A 26,080-nucleotide genomic window follows, 5' to 3' on the forward strand; every position below is an offset into this window, starting at 1 on the left:
ACCTGGCTTCCCCTAGATGACACTGTATCCCGGATGATCCTCTTCAGTATTGTCCATACATTCTCTCAGACCCTAAATCATACTGGTCTCAGAGGTAGAGTTGGAATACTTCTTGCTTTGTGCTACTATATCCAGGCTCTCCCTTTGCTAATATCATTCATCTCTCTCCTTTGAAGTGGAATCTATCAGAATTTATCAGCCAATCTAGATTATTGTGCATGTTGCTTTATTGCCCCCCATTATTCTTCCTTCTTTCTCAAGGTATATACATATACAGTGATCCAAATATATATATATATATATATATATATATATATATACACATATACATATATATACATACATACATATATATATATATATATGTATATTTGAATCACTGTCCTCATATCCTTCCCAATATCTGCCTTTATAGTAATGGACTTAAATGTACATCTCTCAAACATCCATGCCCTCAATACCTTCAAATCCTATGATGTCTTCCTCCATTCTACTTCAGCCACATACAGGGAAGGCCATGACCTAGATTTCACCATTACCCACAAGTTCATTTTCCATGATCAAAAATAGACATTTCTCTATCTCTTCATAACCTCCTATCATTCTAAATCTCCCAATGTTTTAACCTCCTACATCCATTCTTTGTCCTCATCATGACTTAGCGCCCACGCCTGGCATTTAGTAGGTGCTTAGTCAATGCTTGTTTATTTGATTTGATTTAATCACTCCATCTCTCAACATTTTCTTGAAACATTACCCAAATGGCCTGACTGTATTTTCCTCTCTTTCCAATCCCAACCCAAGCTCAACTTCATTCTGTCATCTATTTCTGAATCCCTCTGGTTCTTGTACTGTTTCTACTTAGGAGTTGCCAAATTAACTCTGAATTTCTCACCATTTCCATCCTCTGCTCTTATTCATATACTGCTGACCAGAGCTGATGGGGTCTGTTACAAATTTATTTCATCTAGTCTCAAATGGCTCCTCACTTCAGCAAGGCAAATTTGTTGTTGTTCAGTCATTCAGTCATGTCTGACTCTGCATGACCCCATTGACCACAGCATGCCAGGCCCTTCTATTTTCCGCTGTCTCCCAAAGTCTCAACCTCACAATCCTTTCTTCCATGACACTATCTATCCATCTCATCTTCTGCTGTCCCCTTTTCCTATTTACCTTCAATCTTTCTCAACATCAGGGTCTTTTTCAATGAGTCCTGTCTTCTCATTATGTGACTAAAGTATTTAAGTTCCAGCTTCAATATTTGTCCTTCCAATGAATAGTCTGGTTTAATTTCTTTATGGCTCCCTAATTAATTTTCTATCCCACAGAGATATAGAGATTTTTTTCAAACAGAGGTCACTGATCTATTATAATTTTAGTTCAAATTATTTTTGTAGAATTGAGTAGTTGGAAGGGATTTCTGTGGCATCTATCCAAAACACACCTGAATAAGAATTCCCTCTACAATATCATTATTCAGCCTTTGCTTGAAGACCTTCAGTATGAGGAACACATAACGTCCCAAGGTAGCCCCATCCAGAGGTTATTTCAAACCTCTACTCTCCTTGAACCTCCCATACTTTCCATCTTCTTAGATGAAGACCTCTCCAGAAAAAAAAATAGAAGAATAATAGCTAACATTTATATAGCATTTACTCTGCACCTAACTCCTGTGCTACAATTATCTCATGTCATCCTCATAACATGCCTGGGAAATAGGTGTTATTATTATCCCTATTTTACAGATGAGGAAATGGAGGCATGCGGAGGTTAGGTGACTTTCCCAGGATCAAAGAGCTAGGAAGTATCTGAGGCTGGATTTGAATTCAAGTCTTCCTGACTTCCTGACTCAGTATAGCTGTAATTTGCTGAGGTTTCCCTTTTCTCCCCTTATCTTTAGCTTAAAACCCCTTGACTCCATCCCTTCTTTCTCTCTCTTTATTCTGCTCTCTGATAATAAGGCTCTTCTTGCCAAGGCCATTCCTTCAACATATGCTTTTGATCCCATTCCCTCCAGTATTCTTCAGGAGATTGCCACTGAATCATTTCCTTTCTTTCTTTAACTCAACCATCCTTCCCATCTTCCAACAACCATTCCTTCAAAATGGAAGGAAATGCTCCCATTTCAGACTTCATGTAGAAGTAGAATGGAAGTTTCAGAATTAATGTAGGGACAATTTTCCTGACAACTAAACCTGTCTAAAAATGGATGGTGCTGCCTTGGTTGCATGAGTTTCCTCTTACTGGAGGTGTTCAAGTGAAGCCTGGATAAGTGTATTATGGAGTGAATTCTTATTTGGGTATGTTTTGGATAGATGCCACTGAAGTCTCTTCCAACTACTCAATTCTGCGAAAATAATTTGAACTAAAATCTTAAAAGATAAGAATGGACTAATTGCTAAATGGGTTACCTTTGTCAGATAACAATTGCATTTTGATGTGAGTTTTCATCCATGGGGTCTTTGACTCAAAGATTTGAGTGATATGGGATCTTTAAGTACTATTATTTCTACCAGTAGGATCTAGTTTTTGGCCTCTTGGAGCACAGGGGAACTTTCCTGTCTTGGGCAGGTGTAGAAATGGACAGTTTGCTGAGTTTGTCACACATCTAAGACCTTGGTTCTCTGAAGTCCATGAATCAATTGCCCTCCTGTTCTCATTAGAGTACTCATGAGCCTCATCCTAGGGAATTAAGCTAGGATGGCCATGCCTAAAGATAGATGTTCTGTTGTGGCATAGTTATTGGGAGTTTGGAGTCTGTTTTGCTGAATAAGAATTAGGTGCTGTTAATATGGGACACCTGCAATTAGGATCTGGTTCAATTCCCTAACCTAGGATACTCTAGAGCAAGGGTTCTTAACCTGGGGTCCATAGACCTCCCCCCACCACCACCAAAAGGTCTACCGATAGATTTTGGTGGGGTGGTCTATGGACTTGGCTGGGGAAAATTCCATCTTTATTTTCACCAGCCTCTAACTAATATTTAGCATTTCCTTCAACTCTGAGTTAAAAAATAATAATCTCCTGGAATGTTTCTTCACTTTACTAGGTTGCCAAAGGGAAACTTGATGCACAAATATTAATAACCTCTGGTCTAGAGGTAGGCCTATGACTTGGCAAGGCTATGATGATATCTGCAGCCTCCTCTTTTTGCTCCCAACTCCATTTCCTTCTTCCCCTCTTCTTTCCTCTTCTTCTACCCAGTGTTGCCATTGGTCCATCAAAATAAGCTCACAGGAGAGGATTTGATATTGGTTGTGGTTGCTGAGGAGATGCAGCTTCATTACTTTCCCAGGCAGTTGCTGAGTTTTATCTCTAAAGGTTCGCTTCCCAGAAGACAGTTGATGGGTTATGAGGTGGGGAACGGTCTAGAAGTAGGGCTGGTGGTTTGGGAGATGCTGTTGTCCCCAGGAGTTCTTGGGCCTACACGTTCATCAATGGCAATTGGTCAGTCAATTAATCAACTAGTTGTTGTTGCTAGTGCCAGGGATGGTGAGCACCTTCTGCAGGATTCCATTCTCCTGGAATGGGTCTTCAAGGGCTAGACCAGAAGTAGGGTTGGTGGTATGGGAAGATGGGGATTGCTATTTCCTATGCTTTGGGGCTCAAAGTCTTAGACTATATCCACTGTGGTCTCAAGGAAGATGATAGTGGTATGACCTACCTGGCACATGCTGCCTTCTCTTTTTCCCTCAGGGTACTTGTTGCTTCAGTTAGGCTTTGGACTACCCTGTCAGTGGCAGTTGGTGTTGGTCTCTTAATTGCCAAGTCTAATAGTCTCTTTTCAGTACTCATCCTTTTTGACCTCTCTGCAAAATTTGAAATTGTTTATCCATCTTCTCCTCCAGAATATTTTCTCCTTTATGGGTTTCTATGACACTTCCTTCTGTCTGACAGCTCCTTCTCATCCTCCTTTGTGGGATCTTTATCCTTGTCATGACCTCTAACTATAGGTGTCCCCCAAAGCTCTGTCCTGGTACTTTCTTCTGGCTGCATTCTCTCGCTGGGTGATCTTATTGACTCCTATGGATTCAATGATCATTTCTATGCTAATGATTCATAGGTCTATTTTATATACAGACCTGGTCTCTCTCCTGAGGGTCAGTCCTGTTTCACTAACAGCCTACTGAACATTTCAAACTACATATGTCCACTAGGGGGTCTCCAATTCAACATATACAAAAATGAGCTCATCTTTTTCCCCAAAGCCACCCATTTCCCAGACCTCCCTATTACTGCTGAGGGTACCATCACTGTCCCAAATGTAACCTGTTTCATCAAGTATTCTCATTCATCCCATATATCCAATCAGTTTGCTAAAGACTGCCATTTCTGCTTCCATAGAATTCTCATATACAATCATCTTCTCTACATTCAATGTCACCAGCCTAGTTCAGGCACCCAGCAACACCAGACTATTGAAATAGCTTCCTAATTAATCTCTCTTTCTTATCTATGCCCACTTCAAGTCAATTTCCACACAGCAGGTAAGTGTTGCAGTGGATTGAGCACTGTGCCTTGAGTCAAGAAGACCTGAGTTCAAATCCAGCCTCATACTTACTAGCTGTGTGATCCTGGTCAAGTCATTTAACCTCTGTTTGCCTCAGTTTCCTCAGATGTAAAATGGGAATAATACTAGCACCTACTTCACAGGATTGCTATGAGGATCAAATGAGGTAATACTTGTAAATCACTCAGCACAGTGCCTGGCACGTAGTAATCATTACCTAAATGTTATTATTGTTATTATTTTCTTAAAGTATAGGTGTAATCATCCCCCTATTCAATACTTTTTGTTACTTGTTAAAGAATCAAATATAAACTTCTCTGTTCACTTTTTAAAACCCTCGGCCTCCAAAACTTGGCCGTGTGATTGATAGGAAAGGAAGACTAACAAGACAGGTAAAGGGTGGGACAAAGATAAGAACAAAAGCATGAGATATATAGAGGAGAGGAGAATTCTGGGTCTGCCATAATGACTGAGAAAAAAGACCCACCATTAGCCTACCAGTTCCTCTGAAAGGCCAGTCCTCCCCCCTGTCCCTCTCTATACACATACACTCTACCAGCTTTCAAGCTGGCTTTCATTATCTTTGGCAGATCCTGAAATGCCTTAAATCTGTCTCATCCCCGACTGTGGTCAGTTGTTATAATGCCAGAATGTGAGGAGCTGGCCTGTAGCCTTGCATAACATGGGCTTTTGGATTGGCCTCCAGGTTACTGAGAGGCTTTTCACAATAAAAGAGACAATTATCCTGGGGAGCTCAACATCTGTGCCTTAACAGGGATAGTTTATGCTCCTTTGGGACTTGTAAATGAAAGTATGCTTTCTGATTAAGGAAGGGCATGGGCTGATTTTCCCTATGAAGCAGCATGAGATTCCTTTATAGAGCCGCCTCTCAATGCTCTTCTCCAATAATGGGTTTGTGCTTCCAGAAACTGGGGCCACTAGCTTGCACAAGCCTGACGTTTATATTGTTGGTTGCCTCCTGAGCCCAGCAGAAGATGACCAGAATTAACTTGTCTTTGGGTCCTCACCACTAACTTAACTTCCACATGGAACTCCTGATAGAGCCTATGCCAACAGCCTGGGGTCCACAGGCCACCTTGGGAGCCAAAAGACTTTGAAGTCCAAGTGTCTGAACCATATCTAGTCACTATAAGAAAAAGCACAACTCGTTAGAATTAGAATCAAAGAATTGGGAAGCTACTGAGTTTTAGACCTGAAAAGGGAGTTTAAATTTTTATCTAGCACAGGAAACCTTAATCTGGGGTCTGTGATTTTTTTTAAAAAAACTAATTTTTAACATTTTGATCATTGTATTTCAATATAATTGGTTTCCTTTGTGATTTTATGTATTGAAAAACATTCTTTTGAGAAAGGTTCATAGGCTTCATGAAGCTACAGAAAAAGGTCTTAAGAACTACCCAGATGGGGCAATGAGAGAGAGAGAGAGAGAGAGAGAGAGAGAGAGAGAGAGAGAGAGAGAGAGAGAGAGCAACAGAGAGACAGAGACTGAGACAGAGACAGAGACACAAAGAGAGACAGAGAGACACACACAGAGCAAGAGCGAGAGCGAGAGAGAGAGAGAGAGAGAGTGAGCAACAGAGACAGAGACTGAGACAGAGACAGAGACACAGAGAGAGACAGAGAGACACACACAGAGCAAGAGCGAGAGCGAGAGCGAGAGAGAGAGAGAGAGAGTTTCCTCAAAATCACACAATTAGTCCTCCAAAAGGGACTTACTTGATTAAAAAAAAGAGTTGAATGTTCATGGAAGAAAAACCAGGGTGGTGGTCTAAAGCAGAGTTTCTTAAACTTCTTCCAGTTGTGACCCCTTTTTGACCAAGAAATTTTTACATAACCCCAGGTATATAACAAAGCTCCTTAACCTTTTAATGATGACAAATTTTTTTCTCAACCCCCAGATTCAGTTACGTGACCCCATATGGTATCGCTACCCACAGTTTAAGAAGCTAGACTCTAGAGTTCAAGCAATATGAAGGTTGGTTGAAAGAAATAGGGATATTGAACCTGAGAGAAGGGAAGCCTTAGTGCTGTCCTATCAATTTTCTTCAAGCATTTCCAAAACTGTGCTCTTCAAGAGAGATTAGATTTGTTCCCGTTGGCAGAATTAGTAGCACTGGAGGGGGGCAGTGTAAGGGCACAGTGCAGTGAGGTCAATTAGGGACTTGCAGAAGAAACCCTTTCTAAGAATTAGAGCTACGTTCTTTTTGTGGTAGCAAAGAATTGGAAATTGAGGGGATGCCCATCAACTGGGGAATGGCTGAACAAGTTGTGGCATATAAATGTAATGGAATTCTATTGTGCTATAAGAAACAATGAGTGGGAGGAGTTTAGAGAAACCTGGAAGGACTTGCATGAACTGATGATGAGTGAGATGAGCAGAACCATGAGACTATTGTACACAGTATAAACAACATTGTGTGTTGATCAACTCTGATAGACTTGATTCTTCTCAGCAATACAATGGTCCAAGACAGTTCCAAAGGACTCATGATGAAAAATGCTCTCCAAATCCAGAAAAAAAGAACTGGGATCTAGATGCAGATTGAACCATACTATTTCTACTTTTTTGCGTTTCTTTTTTGAGGTTTTTCCATTTTGCTCTTATTCTTCTTTCACAGCATGACTAATGCAGAAATATGTTTAATGTGATTGTACATATATAACCTATATCATATTTCTCTCTGTATTGGGGAGGGGGGAGGGAGGGGAGGGAAGGAGAAAAATTTGGAACTAGAAATCTTATAAAAACAAATATTGAAAACTACCTCTACCTGTAACTGGAAAATAATAAAATACTTTTATGATTAAAAAAAAAGAATTAGAACTATGGGCTACCTTGGTAGGAAGTGAATTCTCCCTTCCTTGAGATCTTTAAACAAAGTCGAGGCAACCATTTACCAAATATAGCGAATTCCCTTTCCATGTACGGGTTGGAGTACATGGGATCTGGGATCCCTCCCAGCTCTGAGATTGTATCATTCTGTCATTCTAGACCTTCCTGCTAGGGAGTAGAACCCTGGTCCCTTCCCTATACATCACCATCAGGAAAACACTATAATAAGGGAAGGTAGAGATGCTACAATGTCTAGTTTTCACAAGTGAATAATTTAAGCGAGAATTGCATCAATTGTTACAAAATAAATGTGAAAGTTTCCCAGAGTTGGTCCATGGACCACCTGGTGGGGTATTAGTAGTTCTTTGGACCACTTTCTGAGGACCTCTTTTCTATCACCCTCTTTTTGACTCAGAGATTCATTGCCTTTACTGCCCATATGACAAGGAATCATCTACTACCTGAAGACATTTCCTCTACTTTTGTATTACTCTTTAACTCTTAGATTATTGTTAAAATATTTCCCTGGGTATGTTACAGCAACATAAGTCCCTTGAGGAAGAGCCCATGGCTGGTGGGGTAAAAATACCAAAACATTAGCCTGGAAATCAGAGACTCAGGTTTGAAGCCTGGTTCTGCCACTAATTTCTTGTAGAACTCTGCTTATTTTAGTTTATCTCTCAGGGATTCAGTTTTCTTATCAATAAAATGAATATATTGGATTATAAAACAGCCTTCTTCTAGCTTTAATAGTCTAGGATTCCAGGGGCAGCTAGGTGGCACAGTGAATAAAGCACTGGCCCTAGATTCAGGAGGACCTGAGTTCAAGTCTGGCCTCGGACACTTGACACTTACTAGTTGTATGACTCTGGGCAAGTCATTTAACCCTTATTGCCCCACAAAAAAATAGTATAGGATTCCACTTTAGTATCCCCTATAGTCGATAGTAACAATGCTATAATTTTGAACTACAGGCAGCTAAGAGGTACAGTGTATAGAGAAGAACTTTGGTCCTGGAGTCATGAAAACCTGAGCTCAAATCCAGACTCAAACATTTACTAGCTATGTGTCCATAGACAAGTCATTTCACCTTTCCCTGCCTCAGTTTCCTCAACTGTACCATGGTGATCATAATAGCATCTAACTTGCAGGGTTGTTGTGAAGATCCAATGTTGTTGGTATTTGTCCTTCATTGCACATGAATTTGATCTAAGTGAGGCATAGATGCACAAAGTTGTCTATTTCATTCTCTTTTTAGAGTCATAGAAGTCCAGTGGCAAGACAAAAATCAAGATGGCTGGGAATGGCCCAGCCTACTGACTATACGTTACCTTTCAAAGAAAAAACATACACATTTAAAATGACTGTCTAGAATTTGGGCTTTATTGTTTTATATATAATTTTATTTTTCATTATTTGTATGTTTTTATTATTACTATATATATAATTTTATAAAATGATGTATAAGTATATAATGTATGCATAAATTTAGAAAATTTGTCCACAGAAAGTGGTCTAGGCTGCCAGGGGTCCAAAGTTGTGGGAGAGAAGGAACTTCTATCCTAACCTGGCCATTCATGAACAGTCATAATAGAGAGAGCTGAATGGTGCATCCTCCAGACATCCTTATTCCAAGGTGTGGACAAAGTTGCTTCACAGTTTCTAGGACCTAAACATTATGTTAGTGAGTCAATATGGGATAGTGAATGGAGTACTGGACTTGAAATTGGGAAGACCTTGGTTCAGATCCCACCTCTAACCTGACTACTACCCCTTTAACCATTCTGAGCCTCAGGTAACTCTCAGAGACTTGCCTACTAAATTATTGATAGTTGTGTTGATAGAGGAAGTTTCCAAAGCTACAAAAACCATAGATCCTGAATGTCAACATGAGTCACACAGGAAAAGGAATGAATTCTCTGTGTTTTACATCAGATAATCAGCCAAGCTGCTGGGGGCAGCTATCTTTAGCCTCCTTTTCATTATATGTCTTAGGGGGACAGTAGGCAGGCAGATATCTGTGGTCCAAGACATGATATATAGTAGGGCTGCCTGCTATATATCTATTTCTGCACTGGCAAAATCTGGGTTCTACCTGTTCTTGTACCTATATATCTTCCCTTGGTCTCTTTGTCCAAACCAGAGGCAGACAAAGTCCCTCCCCTCATGTCTACACTTATCTCTGAACAAGCTATGAGTACTTGCCCAATCTACAGGAGTATACTTTCTGGATTCTATCCTGAGATCTGCCCTAGTTGAGACAGCCTGAATCTATATGATCAATCTGGTCTTGCCTGTGGTCTGGTTCCTCATCCACACCTGCTTCTCAGTTCCTCAAACTCTGTGAGTTGGCTGTCATGGATTCCTTGTATTGGACCCTAGCCTCATTTGAGGCTTGGTCTGACCTTACCCATTTGTTTGTCTAGATGAGCACAGAATTCCTAAAGGAGTCAAAAGATACCATAGGAAGAAAACAAGATAGGGCAGGGAAAGTTGCTCTTCCCTGCAGCATTCAGGAAACATCTACTTACTGACATAGAGAGAGGAGTCTTGAACAGATTACTGGTAATAGTTCAGGCTCAAGGTTGCATTGTTTTTTGTTGTGCTGAGCAGATGGAAGGGCAGAGGAGGGGGGAGGGAGATGTGGCTACCATGCTGTCTTGGACTGACGATTCTTTGCAAAAAGAAAATGATTACTTTTCAAAGCAGCATCCTCCCCTCTCCGTGTTGATTAACTGACCTAGTTCTAAGCAAAGGACTCTCTCTCTCCATGGTACTTAAACCACATGCCTAAACACCAGCCATGAAGACCAATTTGTCCCCTGTGCATTTGTTGATCTTAGCACCCTCTCCCCTCTGACTGAAGGACTGGAGAGTGAAGCAATGAATTCCTCCCAAGGCCTCCATTTATGGAAAGCTCAAACTTTTCTAGCTAATTTAATTTAACATTAACTACTCTGCTTTGGTTTCAATTATACAAACATCACATCCCCCAACCCAGGTAACCTTTGGTGCCACCTCCTCCTTTACAACTTCCTTTTGTGTTCTGTGTGTACACCCCCCCCCATTAGATTGTAAGCTTTCTGAGGGCAGAGACTCTCTCTTATTTGTATCCCCAGTGCTTAGCATAGTGTCTGGCACATAATAGGTGTTTAAATAATGTTTATTATCTTCCCATTTCATCCCTGCTTGGCATAGCCTTTAGCTAAAACCTCCCAGTTCCTAAGGACTGCTGGAGCTTGTAAAAAAATAGTCTCTCTTCCCTTTTGATGGGTTCCTCATGTCTCACTCACTGATTCAATAAAGTCATTTTCTCCTAATGCCCTGCAGCTGGACTCTGACAACCCTTTTTTTTTTCTAAAGCTTCCTTCATTCCCCACATCTTCTCCCAAAACTCTGATTGGACAAAATTAAGTCCAGAGTAGCAGTTGCATTCTCTGCTTCCTGAGCAATGAAATTTCCAGCAAATTGAGCCAAGAATTTATCATATGCCGTGCTTCTAAATGATATATCTAACAAGCATCTAGATAAATGTGGTGCAGTATTAGCACATTATGCTTCTAGGTTAGTTTTGTGATCAGTTAAGAAAGCATTGTCCATATCTTCTGGTCGACCTGGAGGTCTACAATGCTTCCACAATAATAATGTTCTTGTTTTTCTTATGCTCACCAAAATGCTCTTTATTATACCAATGCCCTCAGGTGGGGTGTGCTGGAACCAGCTCATTTGCATTTTAGAGCCAATAGTTAAATTTTCAATGTGAACATTTACACCTCAGAAATTGTCAAAGGCTACAAATCAGGGCTTGATTTATTGTTTTTTTGTCAAAACTTAAGAAAGTAATGGAGAAAATGTTAATAAAGTAGATTAAATTTTAAAATGTGTCATACATACATACATTCCCTCTCCTCCCCCCCAAATATTTACCAGCATTCCCATGCTTTCAGGTATATAGATTTCCACACAGGTATAAGTTATCTTTTTGTGTGTGTGCATGGGGCAATGAAGATTAAGTGACTTGCCCAGGGTCAAATAGCTAGCAAGTGTCAAGTGTCTGAGGTCAAACTTGAACTCAGGTCCTCTTGAATCCAGGGCCGGTGCTCTATCCACTGCACCACCTAGCTGCCTTTATTTTCTATTATACCTGTTTCTATTCTTTTACTATTCCAGTCATAAATGTCTCACCTGACAAAGTTTCAGTGATCTAAATCAGGGCTTCTTAAACTTTTTCCACTTGTGACCCCTTTTTGACAGATATTTTTACATGACCCCAGGTATATAGGCATATAAGATAGGAATACATAACCTTTTACAGTTGCTAAATTTTTTGTGACCCCCCACATTTATTTATGAGACCCCATATGGGGTTGAGATCTACAGTTTAAGAAGTTAGGATTTAAACAATCTATATTTCTTCAACCAACCATTATATGACCCTTAATGGTTCTCTGGATGTTCTCTAGGGTATCAGTATCCCCAAGGGCAGGGACTGTCTTTTGATTCTTTTTGCATTCCTACTTCTTAGCACAGTATTAGTACATTGCTTAGCACAGTGACTGTCACACAGTAGGAAACGCTTTAAAAATGTTCATTGGATTGAATACTTGTAGAGCATATTGAGCTCCTTGGGTTAATAATTTCAATTCTACTTAATTTAGTAGTCATCCTGTGACATTAATATAAAGGCCATAAGGTTAAAACTTCATAACCTTCTCCACTGTTATTTTCTTCTGTGCACTTCTTTTACTATGATTATTCAGTATTCCTAGGTCCTAGAAACAGAGATAGCTAGACCTAAAAGGCGCCTTAAATTATCATTTCGTTTTATAAATAAAGCTGAGCACTTAAGTGACTTTCCTGAGGTTGCACAGTCTGTAAGTAGAAAATCTGGGTTTTGCACCCATGTCTTCTGACTCCAAATCTATTTCTCTTTCACTATACTATGCTGTTGTTCAGACATGTCCAATTCTTTATGACCTTATTTGGGGTTTTCTTGGCAAAGATATTGGAGTGGTTTGCCATTTCCTTTTCCAGCTCATTTGACAGATGAGGGTTAAGTGATTTGCTCAAGGTCACACAGTTAGCAAGTATCTGAGACCAGGTTTGAACTCATGAAGATGAATCTTCCTGACTCCACGTCTGGTACTCTATGCACTATGGTGCCACCTAGCTGCCCCACCATCATAGGCTGATCTCCATTGCATCTGGCTTTCTCGTCTCTGGGCATATTCTCTCTCCGCTTCAAATTTCAATTTTTAAAGCTTGTTGCTGCCTTTGGTGTCAATTCTATGCAGACAGCACTATCAGACACATGGTTCAGTAAGACCAATCTCTTGGCTGCTCTAGGAAGACAGAATCCCCTTGAATACCAGTTGCTAGAGCCCTTGTGTCCTTCTTGGTATTTTGAGTGTGTTTTTGCTAGTTCTTCAGAAAGTCTGAAACAGTCAGTCTAGGGCAGCTAGGTGGCGAAGTGGATAGAGCAGTGGCCCTGGAGTCAGGAGTACCTGAGTTCAAATCTGGCCTCAGACACTTGACACTTACTAGCTGTGTGACCCTGGGTGAGTCACTTAACCCCCATTGCCTGCAAAAAAAAAGTCTCTTTCTCTATGAAAGTTTCTTCTCTTCCTCCCTCCTTCACTCCCTTCAAAGAATAGGAGTTATTATCCTCTATGGGCAGAGAGCCTCATAACCTATTACATAGACCCAAAGGTACTATTTCCTTTCTCCTTTTTCTATATCACATTTTCGTACTCATCAACCTCTGGACTCTTTCTTGCTCTAATTCTTTTTAGTCCTGTTGGAATTATTTTCTCCCTGTCTTTCTGCCTAGATGATTCCTTCCATGCCATCTAGGAATTCTTTGTTGTTGTTGTGTTTTTTTTTAAACTCGCCAGATGGTAGAAAAGCATTCCTCAGGCCCACCCTCTCTAGAGGAGAAACCAGCATCCATATAAATTGAGCCTGCCTAAGGCAAGAAGACACACATAATAGATACTCTGCAGTCACTGAAACAGATAGTGGTGTCCATATTTTGAAAGCATCAAGATGAACTATAATCCTTTGTGGCTTTGCTCTGGAAACTTCACTTGTAAAAATTATCACGGAAAATAACTTTATTTCAGCAAAATGGTCCTTGGGTCCCAGATGTCAAATGTTGCTTTTCTGACTCTTTAGGACCACTGGTTAATCTTCCAACCTACCCTAGCACAGTTAGCAACAAACAAGGTGTTAATGGCTAATCTTCTGATACAAATTCATGAACTCCTGTGGCCACCTAAGAAGATCTCCCCATGTAGCCTTTTAAACAAAATCTTGTATCTGGCAGGCACACAGTTCCTGCAGGAAAAAATAATATCTTGTTCACTTGCCCCATCTGAGTGTGCCTGGGGGATTTATCTGTTTTCTCTGCTTTGAAGAAATGTTACTTTTTTATCATTCATTTAGTCAATAAACACTTATTAAATGCTTATTATGTGCCAAGAACTGTGCTAAGTGCTAAGGACACAAAGAAAGCAAAAATCAAAATAAAACCAAAACAGAAACAAAACCAACCAACCAAACAAACAAACAAACAAACAAGTTCCTGACCTCAAGGAATGTACATTCTAATGCTCTAACCATTGCCAGGGTCAAGAAAGCTAAGAGTACTTGCATGTGCCTGACAGAGAAGGATAATAAGCTAGAACCATTGAGACCTCCTGCTCCCAGGGAAGGGTCAGAAATTAGATTCAGTCAGAGTGGTCATGGATGAATAGGTGCAGTCAATAATTGAGGTTTTGAGCTGCCAACGTTGATTTGGCTCTAGGCAAGCCGCCACTGGGTGATGGCTAAGTTTAGATCATGGATGTCAGGGAACCTGGGGTGGAGTCAAGTAAAATTGCCTAAGGGTGATGGAGCACCAGGTTAAGTCAACTTCTAAGTAAACAGAGAGTAGGAATGGTGATAGGAACAGGGCCCTTGATGTGGTAGTGTTATACTGTTGCTTGTTGGCCATACCCCATCAGCACTCTCTTCTACTTTCTGCTCTTGACAGCTAGGCATATCTCTTAAAGGGGGCTTCCGGAAGGTGGTACTGTGAGGCTGTGTTTGCATAGTAGGTAGCAAAACTGTGTCAGATGCTAACTATGATATCAATGAACAGTGGTCCTCCATAGCAACATGAACAAAACGAGTAATCCCTAATATTACCTGCTGAGCACTAAACACCATGCAGGTTCTCAGCCTACATTGTGATTCCTGAATATTCTCTCTCTCTTTCTCTCTGTCTCTGTTTCTCTGTGTCTCACTCAATCATTTACCAGATCCTGTTTCCACTATTGATGATAACATCTCTTTGCTATACCTCCTTTTCTCCACCTGCATCATTGCAATAGGCTTGTACTTTGCCTGCCTCAAGTCTCTCCCCACTTCAGTCCTCCACTCATCTCTCAAATTGGTCTACCTTAAATGAATGTCTATGTGATGTCCTATTCGATAACCCTAGTCAGCTAGGTGGCACAGTGTATAGAGTGCCAGACCCAGAGTCAGGAAAACTTCTCTTCCTGAGTTCAAATCTGGCTCCAGATACATCCTAGTTGTGTGACCCTGAGCAAGTCACTTCACCCTGTTTGCCTCAGTTTTGTCATGTGTAAAGACTTGTGTAAAGAGCTGAAGAAGAAAATGGCAAACCCCTCCAATATCTTTGCCAAGAAAAGTCCAAATGGGGTCAGACATGACTGAAAAATAATAATAACCTTAGTGGCTTCCTGTCTCCTCAAGGATCAAATATAAAACCCTTTTTGGTTTTCAAAAACCTTTATAATTTGAACTCTTCCTACCTTTCCTATCTTCTTTACACCTCATTCCCCTTTACATCCTCTAGGATCCAGTGAAACAGGCCTGCTTGTTGTTCCTAGGACAAGAAAGCCTGTTTCCTGATCACTCATTTTCACTGTCTGTCATCTTTTTCTGGTATACTTTCCTGCCTCATTTTGGGCTCCTGACTTCCGTGGCTTCCTTCAAGTCTCGGCTAACAGTCCACCTTCTGAAAGAAGCTATTTCTACTTCTACTTAATGTTAGTGTCTTCCCTCTAAGGTTACCTTTCATTTATCCTGTATCTATCTTGTTTGCATGTTGTTTCTCCCATTAGACTGTGAGCTCCTTGAGAACAGGGACTATTTTGGCCTCTTTTCTTTTGTATCTTCAGTACTTTGCAGGTAACTGGAATATAGTAGATCAATAAATGCTTGTTGGTTGACGGACTAACTGATTGTTCTCACAGAAAGCTAAAGTCAAAATCATTTTGTAATGATTATGAACAACCGTCCACAATTCAACTATTTTGTGGGGGGAGGGCATAGTTAGGGAAGATTAATGACTAGCAGAAAACAAACAAAATATCTAGTTGGTTTGATCAAATCAATAAAAAAAATTCAGTGAGTATTGATTTGAGGTGCCATCACGCCCAAATATCCTGACTGTTGGTTCTTTGCTTAACTGAATTAACTGCATGGCTGGGTGTGATTTGAACAAGTCTACGGACAACTACATGGTGACTTTGAGGATGCATGAGAGTTTTACTGTAACACGGGAATGATTTCAAGATAAACAAAATGGATTTTTCCTTCTGAGATGCTATATCGGGGTTAATTAAGAATGAAAAAGGCTGAGAAAGCCAAGCTGAATTCTAGATCAAAAGGCTAAGTCTAGAGTAAGGGCTATGGCCAGAAATGAATGACAAAGCATTTCTGGAACACTTACTATGTGCCAAGCTCTGTGCTAAGTGCAGTGGATAAAATTCTATAAATTAAAAAAAAAAAAGACAATCTCTGCCCTCAAGGAGCTTACATTGTAGTGGGGGAGACAACACACAAAAGAGAGTGGTGGCCATATTGGAGGACTTTGGGGGTCCTAAAGTTACAGGGATAGGGAGTGGGGTCTTGAGAGAGTAGATTGGTAGCCGTCTTGTAAGAATAAGGGTAGAGCTGATTCAATCGTGGTTCAATTTCTAGAACTAGGTAAAGGGGAAGGGGATATAGGAGATAGGGGAGAAGGCGGGGCTACAGAGGAGATGACCAGAAAGCCAGGAACAAAGGTTGTGGCTTTTCCTGAAACAATCTCATCAAGAGAGGTAGTTGTCAACTTGGAGAGCTGGGCATCAGGACTGGATTTTCCATTAGAAACCCGAGAGTAGTAGAAAGAGCACTGGATTTATAGTCAAATGCCCTGCCCTGCCAATTACTAACTGGATGGCCCTGGGCAAGTCGCTTCCCTTTTCTGACACTTAGTTTCTTGGTTTGTGAAATGGGTGTTGTAATGGTTATACCATCAAAGCCTTTGGGCTGTTGTGAAGATCAAATGAGACAATGTGGGCCAAGTATTCTGTACACCAGAAAGTAGTGAATAATGCTTATCAGAGAGGAAATGAGAAGGAAGCAAACAGGAAGTGAGGCCAGGAACTCAGTGGTGACATAAAGCCAAGGTCAGAAATGGGGGGTGGGGTGGGGTATAGTGGAAGCATCACTGCTCAGTCTGGAATGGTGTAGAGTGAGATAGAGACATCAGGAGCTGCAGAGAGTCCCTGAGGGGCTTAATTCACCATCTGGTAGGTCCTGGCCCACCTTTCCTACATCCAGCAAGGGGCTGGTAGGATGCTGAGTTTCCAGTCCATCTGCATTCCCTGAAGAGTTTTGCCAGATGGAGCAAGTACCACTGGACTGAGACTGAAGGACAGAGGTGGGGCAGCCCATCCTGCACTTCTCTGCACACAGATGGCAGGTGCCCCCTCCTTACCCTCCCCTCCCCCAACTTTCCCTTTCAGCTCCTTTTCTGTGGAGGATCCTTCAAACACCCTAAAGCCAGGATACACTTATTATAGCCTGATTTGCCCCAGGCAAATGCACAAAACTTGACCTGTGGCCTTTTATTCTTTTCCCACAACCTGGAGAAATTTCACATCAGTGGCTCTCTGACCACATGCTACAAACCACACGGTGAGATCCCGTCCCTATATGTGGGCCTTTATTATTCCTACCCATTGTATCTTAGAGCATTCCCCTACCCTGTGGCTTCTGCTCTCCCATCCTCCCTCTCCCCACTTTTGGCCATCACTTCCTGCTTTCCCCAGTTTTTTGAAGATTAACTTAATCTAAAAAACAAACAAACAAACAATAACCCACCCTCCACTCCCAAACCCTCCTCTGTAGGGTCTTCTCAGGTTGGATTGTGCTTCGCTCTGCTCTGCTCTCCTTCCAGAATGCCATCTATGCCCTTGGGTCATCTTCCCTCCCTTGCTAGCCAGGGTTTCCAGTATTTCCCCATTTGGTGTGCTCTGAAATTTCTTTGACATTTGTTTATTCAGTCTTCCAAGTCATTAGCAAAGATGTTAAATAAAGCCAGATCTAACCCTGATCCCCTCGGAACTGCCCCCAGCTCCTCCCCCATCTTCTCCTGTTCTCAGCTGGAGACATTTCTGGATCCTTATATCCTTAGCCCTTATTTACGGTCTCTCAGCCAATCATTCAGTCCATGTGATTGTATTTCTATCCAAGGTAATTTGAATTTGATCTCTGATTTAAATGGCAAAACACTCTGAGTGAGACTCTTTGCCCAAGTCCAAATCCTTTCCTAAAGACCTGGCTACAGCCTGCTCTTCTCCTCTGCTGATTCCCTTAAACTAGCTCCCTTTTTTTTTTTTTTTCTGAACTATTTGTGACTCTTTCCCTTTCAGATGTCTACGGGCTTCCACTCCTAACATCTGCCTTATTACTAGGGATACCCAATTTACTGGCAAGTAACTTCTATGATTAATCTTCTTCTACTTTCCTTTTTGAATATCAGCCAATGTTTATGACTCCCCTTCCCCTTGCGAGATTCAAAATTGGATATAGGGAGCATTAAACTCCCTCTTTTAACTTCTCCCTTTTATATGCCACACCCTCCAAGTCATTCCTAGACAGTTTAGCTCCTTCCTCAGTATTCCTCCATTTTTTTTTTCCAAATTCTTTTTGGTAACACATGAGGACCATACTCAATCCCCTGCCCCTTGACCCAGGAACTTGTACCTCAACAGAGATATCGATTTGCCTCAGAGTCAAGGGCTGCCATAGCCAAGGCTTTTCTTGCCCAGAAATGATCAGATTACTTTATCTCATCTGGGTAAAAGCACTTGAGGGTCACATAGTCCCTGCTCATCTTTCCCAGAATCCTTATCTTCCTTCCAGGCTCAGTTCAGGTGTCAAATTTTCTGTGACGTCTTCCCTAATCTCCCTAGCTCTTTTCCTTCTCAAATTACCTTGTATTTCCTCATCTATGTACATATTAAATCCCTTCAGTTACACTGCACTCCAAAGTCCGGGCCAAGTATTGGGTGGTGACATGACCTCAGGGGGTGTCTCTGACAAAACTCTCTTCTTCCTTTTCTTTGTTATCATCAGCAAGTCTTCTCTCACCTCCAGCAGCCTTCCTCTGGTGGCCTGGTGAGCTATAATCCAGCCCTCTGCTTCTGTTCTGTCAGCTTCTCAGGGTTGTGGCTGGGACACCTGCAGAAGCTGTGCCTTGGGAATATTCTCTGTCCTTCCCCTCACCTCCAATATAAACAGTACACATACACATTCTGTCTTGCAGATTGTCTTATGGCTGCTGTGAAAGATAACAGGGGGTCTGCAGACTGGTGATCTTATCATAGGTACCCCTTAACAAGGTGGACCAGTGGCTAGTCAGTAAGAATGGCCTCCCTCCCTTTTTGTTTTCAGTAAGATTGAGTGGACCAGCAGGGGGTTTGATCTGTATTGCAGATCTCACTACATTATCTTTTCTTTCAAATCCATATCTGAACTCCCCTATTTCTGTACAGGAAATCACTAACTTTCCAGTCTCCCAGCTCCCCAATCTCTTTATTAGCCTTAACTCCTTACTCAACTGACAATTCTGTCTTTGTTCGTGTTGTTTGGTTGTTCGGCTGTGTCCAACTTTTAGCCCATGGGATTTTCTTGGCAAAGATCCTGGAGTAATTTACCATTTCCTTCTCCAGTGTGTGTCCATTTTACAGATGAGGAACTAAAGCAAATAGGGAATAAGTGACTTGCCCAGGGTCACACAGCTAGTGAGTATCTGAGGCCGGATTTGAACTCAGGTCTTGCTGATTCTAGGTCCAATTCTCTATCCTCTGTGCCATCCATCTGCCCCATACAAATCTGATGGTCTTTTTTCAGTCCTAGTGCTTGACTTTTCTATAGCATTCAACTTTACTGGCTGCCTTCTTTCCCCTGTTATTTATTCTTTCCTCTCTGCATTGTTAGAAAGACTCTGTGTCACCTACAAAAAAGAAATCTCATATGTACACACTTAAACTTGGAATTTTAACCTGTTTAAATAAAGAGTTTCAGGTTTTTTCCATCCATTTGTTAAAAAATGTAAGAATGTATTTGCGAGGGAAAAATTCATCCTCTTCTCAATAATTCTCAGGAACTCAGCAGCGAGGTGACAAAGGCTTTATTTTCTTCTCATGAGAAGGAGGCACCCTAGTGTGCAGCTAGTGGGTGTCCCGAAAGGGAGCTCGCAGGCCCTGTTTTATACCCTAGTCCCTAACATGAATGGACCTTCCCCTTTTTCATCACTGGTTGGGGTTACAATCTACGAGCAAAAACTAGCTAATCAGAACTCAGTATTCCCACCCCTCTTCCTTGTATGGGCATAACTCAGGAGTGGACCTTATACTTCCTTATATGGACAGAACTCTGGAGAGGACCTAATTGAGAACAGGGCTCCTTGAACCATGTGACCTTGCTAACCTGAGGGGGAGGAGGAGGGGATCTGAGACCTTTGTCCTACAAACAGGTCAGGGAAGTATGACCGACTGTTATATCCACATTGAGAGGAGACAACTACCCATTTCTCACAGTATTATTTTCTGATTAGTGTGCAAGGAAAACTAATGAACATCAGGGTCATGTTATTTGGAGATGATTGATTAATTCATGGACAGTGTACACTCACATGTTTAGACTTGGGAGCTCAACAAAGAACCAGGAGAGGGATGAACTGATAATGTACACAGAATCCATTTTCCAGGAAAAGAAGTAGGTATAAGCACTCTAAGGAACCATAGGGGTCTGGAGAAGGGGGTACATGTGGCCTAAGAGAATAGAAATCTATTCCCAGGCAGCAGCAGAAGCACCAAGAAGCTGGGAATTCAACAAGAATTTCTAGGCCAATCCTCCTAGACTCATGAGGAGTTAAATACTTCTTGTTGATTTGACAATATCAAATTCTTGGACTAAATGGAAGAGCCAGAGGTGAACTTTCAAGGAGACATCAAGTAGGGAAAATACTGAGGAACAATGTGAATCAGTGCCAGAAGAGAAAACTTGGGCTCTGCTCTTAGTTTCTGCTGTGAGTTATGGTGACTCTACAGTTTTAGGGGGAAGGGAGCTGATTTTCTAGAGACTCCAAGTGTTTTTTCCTCCTCTTGGGTGGCCACCAATCACTGGATAGCACAATAAGTATGGAGAATGAGGAGGTTTCTTGGGGGATGGTTTAGGGAAGTTACCAAAGAGATCTCTTGGTCATATAAGAAATCAGACTGGATCACTTCATTTTTTTTTTTTGTATTTTCTCTCAGCTAAAATAAAATCTGTTCTATATTTGATATTTTGCTTGCGTGGAAACTGAGAGCACTTTAAGCTTTTCTTTAGAGATATGAGAATGACCTATATCTGAATTTTTAAAACTGATCTTGGATGAGAGGGAGATACTGTTTGGGAGCTTGAGCCAAACTGAGAGATTTGGAAGGACAACCCATCACTAAATCATCCTCCTTGACATTTCAAAGATCACTGACAGTGGTTCAAAAATCACGTCAGTTTTAGTACTAAAGGATGTAGTTTTTCCTAGTTTAGTGACTTGAAGGCATTGAATGGGAGTGCTTCCTTACAATGTCCTTACTTATCTTAGGTTTCCATTCCCTGTTCTTTTTCCCCCTAAAGTTACAATAACCTTATTACTTGCATCTAATGAATTTGAATACCTCTAATTCAATTTCATATCATAGGAACATTTTAATGATTGACTACATAATGAAATGACTACATAAAATGAAAGTGAAAGATGGGTAACTGACAGAAAATATTGATAACCTTCAACAAAGAAAAGAAAACATAAGATATCTTAGATACTTAGATAATTTCACTAAATCCACAGCATCTATTGACCAATCACTCAAGAAGCATTGGTTAGGGGCAACTAGGCAGTGCAGTGGATAAAACACTGGCCCTAGATTCAGGAAGACCTGAGTTCAAATCCAACACTTGACACTTACTAGATGTGTGACCCTGGGCAAGTCATTTAACCCTCAGTGCCCTGAAAAGAAGAAGAAGAAGAAGAAGAAGAAGAAGAAGAAGAAGAAGAAGAAGAAGAAGAAGAAGAAGAAGCATTTGTTAAGTCTTGACTATGTATATGCCAGGCATTTTTCTTGGGTTTTGGGCAAAGAAGTACAAAAATTGTAATAATCCCTACTCTTAAGGAAGGAAACAAATATTTATTAAGTATCCAGTATATTCCAGGCACTTGTGCTTTTACAAATATTACATCATTTGGATCCTCACAACAACCCTGGGAGTTATTATGATAACCATTTTACAACTGAAAAAACCAAGTCAGACAGACCCTTCCAGAACCCTTTTCTGTTTGTGAGTTCCATCTCAAGGGTCAGTTATACCTTTTATACTTCCTATAAGGATCTTTAATTTCTTTAGTTTGTATGCCCTTCTCTGACACAATATAAATGGATTGATAGCAATCCATCTCTAACTTAGGAGAAGGTCCTCAGGATTTGTTATGGCTGGAAAATTTATCCTACCATGGCCAACCTGGTGACAAGGCTCACAAAACTCCATTAGTCTGGTCATAGGATAAGAGGTATACATTCCATCACCACATCCATATTTGAGAATTTTCAGCTTTGCTAGGACCGCCAAACTTTGTATGCTACTACCCCATATCCTTCAGGAGCCTAGGGTCGCAACAATGAGGCATCACTGTAGGGTTCATGAGATAATATATGTGAAACTCTCTGCAAACCTTAGTATTAGTTATTATTGTGTTCTTCTCTAATGTCAGAGATAGCTAATAGACATAGGTCTCCAACTCCAAAGAAAACATCTTGGAGGGCACTTTCTGAGAATGGACACTCACTGTCACAGGAAGGAGAATCAAACAGAGAACCTTATTTAGGGGCAGTTAGATGGCAAAGTAGATAGAGTGCTGGGCCTGGAGTCAGGAATGCTTGAGTTCAGATCTTATCTGAGACATTAGTTGTGTGATCCTGGGCAAGTCATCTAAACTCTGTTTGCCTCAGTTTCCTCATTTGCAAAATAAGGATAATAACAGCACCTACCTCCCAGGATTGTTGTGAGATCACATATTATCAAATGAGATAATATTTGTAAAGTCCTTAGCACAGTTCCTGGCACATAGCAGATACCATATAAAGGTTAGCTATTATTATTATTATTATTATTATTATTATTATTATTATTATTATTATTATTATTATTATTATTATTATTATTTGCCTGCTCACACATAACCTTCCCATTGCCTTGTGTGCTGATCCATGGTACTCTGGGGCTTCAATCTGAAAAATATAAAAAATATCCCATTTTCTTGGAATTATTCCTCGTTTTTATCCTAGTTCTTGAAGGAATGTGCCCAGAACATTCCCAGAATGCCAGGACATCTGCTCATTTTTGCATGGGGTAGATTACAGCTCTCGACTTTCCCAAAGAAGGCCTGATGCCTAGTCACTAAACCAGCACCAGAGAGGCCTAGAGTGGACAATCCCAGGAGGTGATTGTTCCAGGAAATGAGTTTTCATATTCTGACAGATTCCTATCCAAATGTTCTCTGTCAGAGTAACCCGGTGCATATGTTAGACATTTCACTCTGGCAGGGGCAGCCAGGGAGTGCTCACATGTGGAAGAAGGGTTTTATTAAAAAGGGACACAGATGCCTTCACTTTCATTTTTCCTGGAAGGAGGGGTAGCATGGTAGGAATTAGGGTTCTTCATTCTCCTATGTCTAAAGTGTTGGGTTGGCAGTCAGGAAGACCCAGGTTCAAATCTGGCCTCAGACATTTACTAGCTGTGTGACCCTGGGCTAGTCATTTAACCCTGTTTGCCTCAGTTTTCTCATCTGTAAAATGAGTTGGAGAAGGAAATGGCAAATCACTCCATTATCTCTGCCAAGAAAACCCCAAATGCGGTCATGAAGAATCAGACACAACTGAAATGACTGAACAATGACAAAATTGGGATAATAATAACACCTACCTCCTAGGGTTGTTGTGAGGATAAAATGAGATAAGATTTTTGGGGAAAAACGGTTCTGGAGATAAAGTGAGGTTCCAACCCACTGTTCAGTCTTTGTTATGGGACTGAGAAGAGTCTGAATATCATGGAATCTCAGAGTCAGAAGGGATTTCAGTGGTGATCTGGTCCAACCCTCATCCCAATTTAAGAATCCCTTCTCAAGGGGAAGCAAGGTGGCACAGTGGAAAAACACAGTAGCCCTGGATTCAGGAGGTCCTGAGTTCAAATGCAGCCTCAGACACTTGGCACTTACCAGCTGCATGACCCTGGGCAAGTCACTTAACTTTCATTGCCCTGCCCCCCCCAAATTCCTTATCTACCATGCCTGACAGATAGGAAAAGTCAGATAGGAACCCCAAAGTACTCCTAACCCCAAAAGTTTTCAAAGCTCTCAGTCTCCCTTCCCTTCTCCTACCAAAGATTTGTTTTTTCTCCTCCCCCAAATTATCAGTTTTACGATAATGACATTAGGGCAAGCAAAAGGGCTGACTCCTATTCTTCTACTCTAGACGGATGTATTTTTTTTTACTCCATCCCATGCTTTCCCTGTCTTTAATTGATTTATTATTTTTTACAGATAGTTCTCTACATTGGTGTTCCTAAGGTCAGAGTCACTGATTTTAAGTTGGGAAGGCAACTCAGAGGTTATCTAGTGTAGCCCATAGCTCAACAGTAATAACTTCTTTAATAACCTAGATAAGTGATCATGGTACATTTGAAAGTAGGCTCCTTGAGGGGTTTGTTTTTATATCCTCCATGCATAACACAGTGTCTTGCTAATAGTAAAATATTGAATAGTTGACTTGAATTTTGGACAGCTCTATTTTCAGAGGGGCAGTTAGGTGGTACAGTGGATAAAGTGCCAGCTTTGGAGTCCGAAAAAACTCATCTTAACCCTGTTTGCCTCAGTTTTCTCATCTGTAAAATGAGCTAGAGAAGGAAATGGCTTAAACAACTCTGGTTACTCTGCCAAGAAAACTCCAAATGTCAGCATGAAGAATCAGACATGACTGAAAACAACTGAACACACGTTTTTGGAGAAAATTTCCCTACATTGAGTCAAACTCTTCCTCTTTGTAAGTTTTTACTTATTACTCCTAGTTCTTCCTTCTGGGGAGAAGAGAAGTAAGTCTAATTCTTTTTCCTCATAACAACCATTAAATACTGGATAGTAGCCATTACGTCTTACCCTCATCCCACCCCACCCGTCAATTCCCAGTCTGTTTTCCCCAAGTTCCTCCAAGTTCCAAGTTTCCCATTGTGTTTCCCTGATATTTTCAGAGGCCCCTAGCATACAATTATTTATTTCTTTTATTTCTTTCTTTCTTTCTTTTCTTTTTTTCTTTTTCTTTTTTTTTTTTTTTTTGGTGAGGCAATTGGGGTTAAGTGACTTGCCCAGGGTCACACAGCTAGTAAGTGTTAAGTGTCTGAGGCCGGATTTGAACTCAGGTCCTCCTGAATCCAGGGCCAGTGATCTATCCACCGTGCCACCTAGCTGCCCCTACAATTATTTATAAAGTAGGGTAGATGATACTGGTACTACTTACCTCATGTGAATGTGCTGTGACACCCTCACACTGTATAACAAGAATGGGATTTATATATATAATGATTACTACGTGACAGACACTGCACTGAGTGCTTTACAATGATTCTCTTATTTGATCCTCACAATAACCCTGAGAAGTAGGTGCTATTATTATCGCCATTTTACAGATGGGAAACCGAGGCAAACAAGTTAAATGACTTACTCAGGGTCACACAGAATAGGAAGTGTCTGAGACTGGATTTGAACTCAAATCTTTCTAATTCCAGATGAAGCACTACACCACCTAGCTATCCTTCATTCTAGTGGAAAAATAGCAAGTATATAGAGAATAAATATAAAGAGAGTGAATTCAAAGGAACAATAACTTTCTAAGATTGTCCCATGTGTAAGAATGAGTTATCTATGGTGGGCAAGGACTTAGATTGTTTAAAGGACCTTTTTTTTTTATCTTCAGTGCCCCAGCACAGTCACTTACACACAGTGACTGTTTAATAAATGCTTATTGAGTTGGGTTTTGATGGATGGAAGGAGATACAATCTCCATTCTGAATTTATTCCAAATCTTGCTTTAGGACAAATTTTACTGAAGTTTTTCCTCCTACAAAGGATCTCTACAACTTCTCTCCCATAGCATCTAGCTAAAAAAAAAAAAATCAACACCCACTCATATCTAAACCTACTTCTCAGCAAGGTCTTAACAGGCTTGGAGGGAAAAAAGGGAGCTAGCTTTGAGGGGAAGCCAGCTCACTGTTCTCTGCTGCTATTTTCAATCTGCTTTCCAGAGTACTGTGAATCCTACCCCAACTCTTTGATCTCTCCA

The sequence above is a fragment of the Dromiciops gliroides genome, chromosome 4, assembly GCF_019393635.1.
Source record: "Dromiciops gliroides isolate mDroGli1 chromosome 4, mDroGli1.pri, whole genome shotgun sequence".
NCBI classification, from domain to species: Eukaryota; Metazoa; Chordata; class Mammalia; order Microbiotheria; family Microbiotheriidae; genus Dromiciops; species Dromiciops gliroides.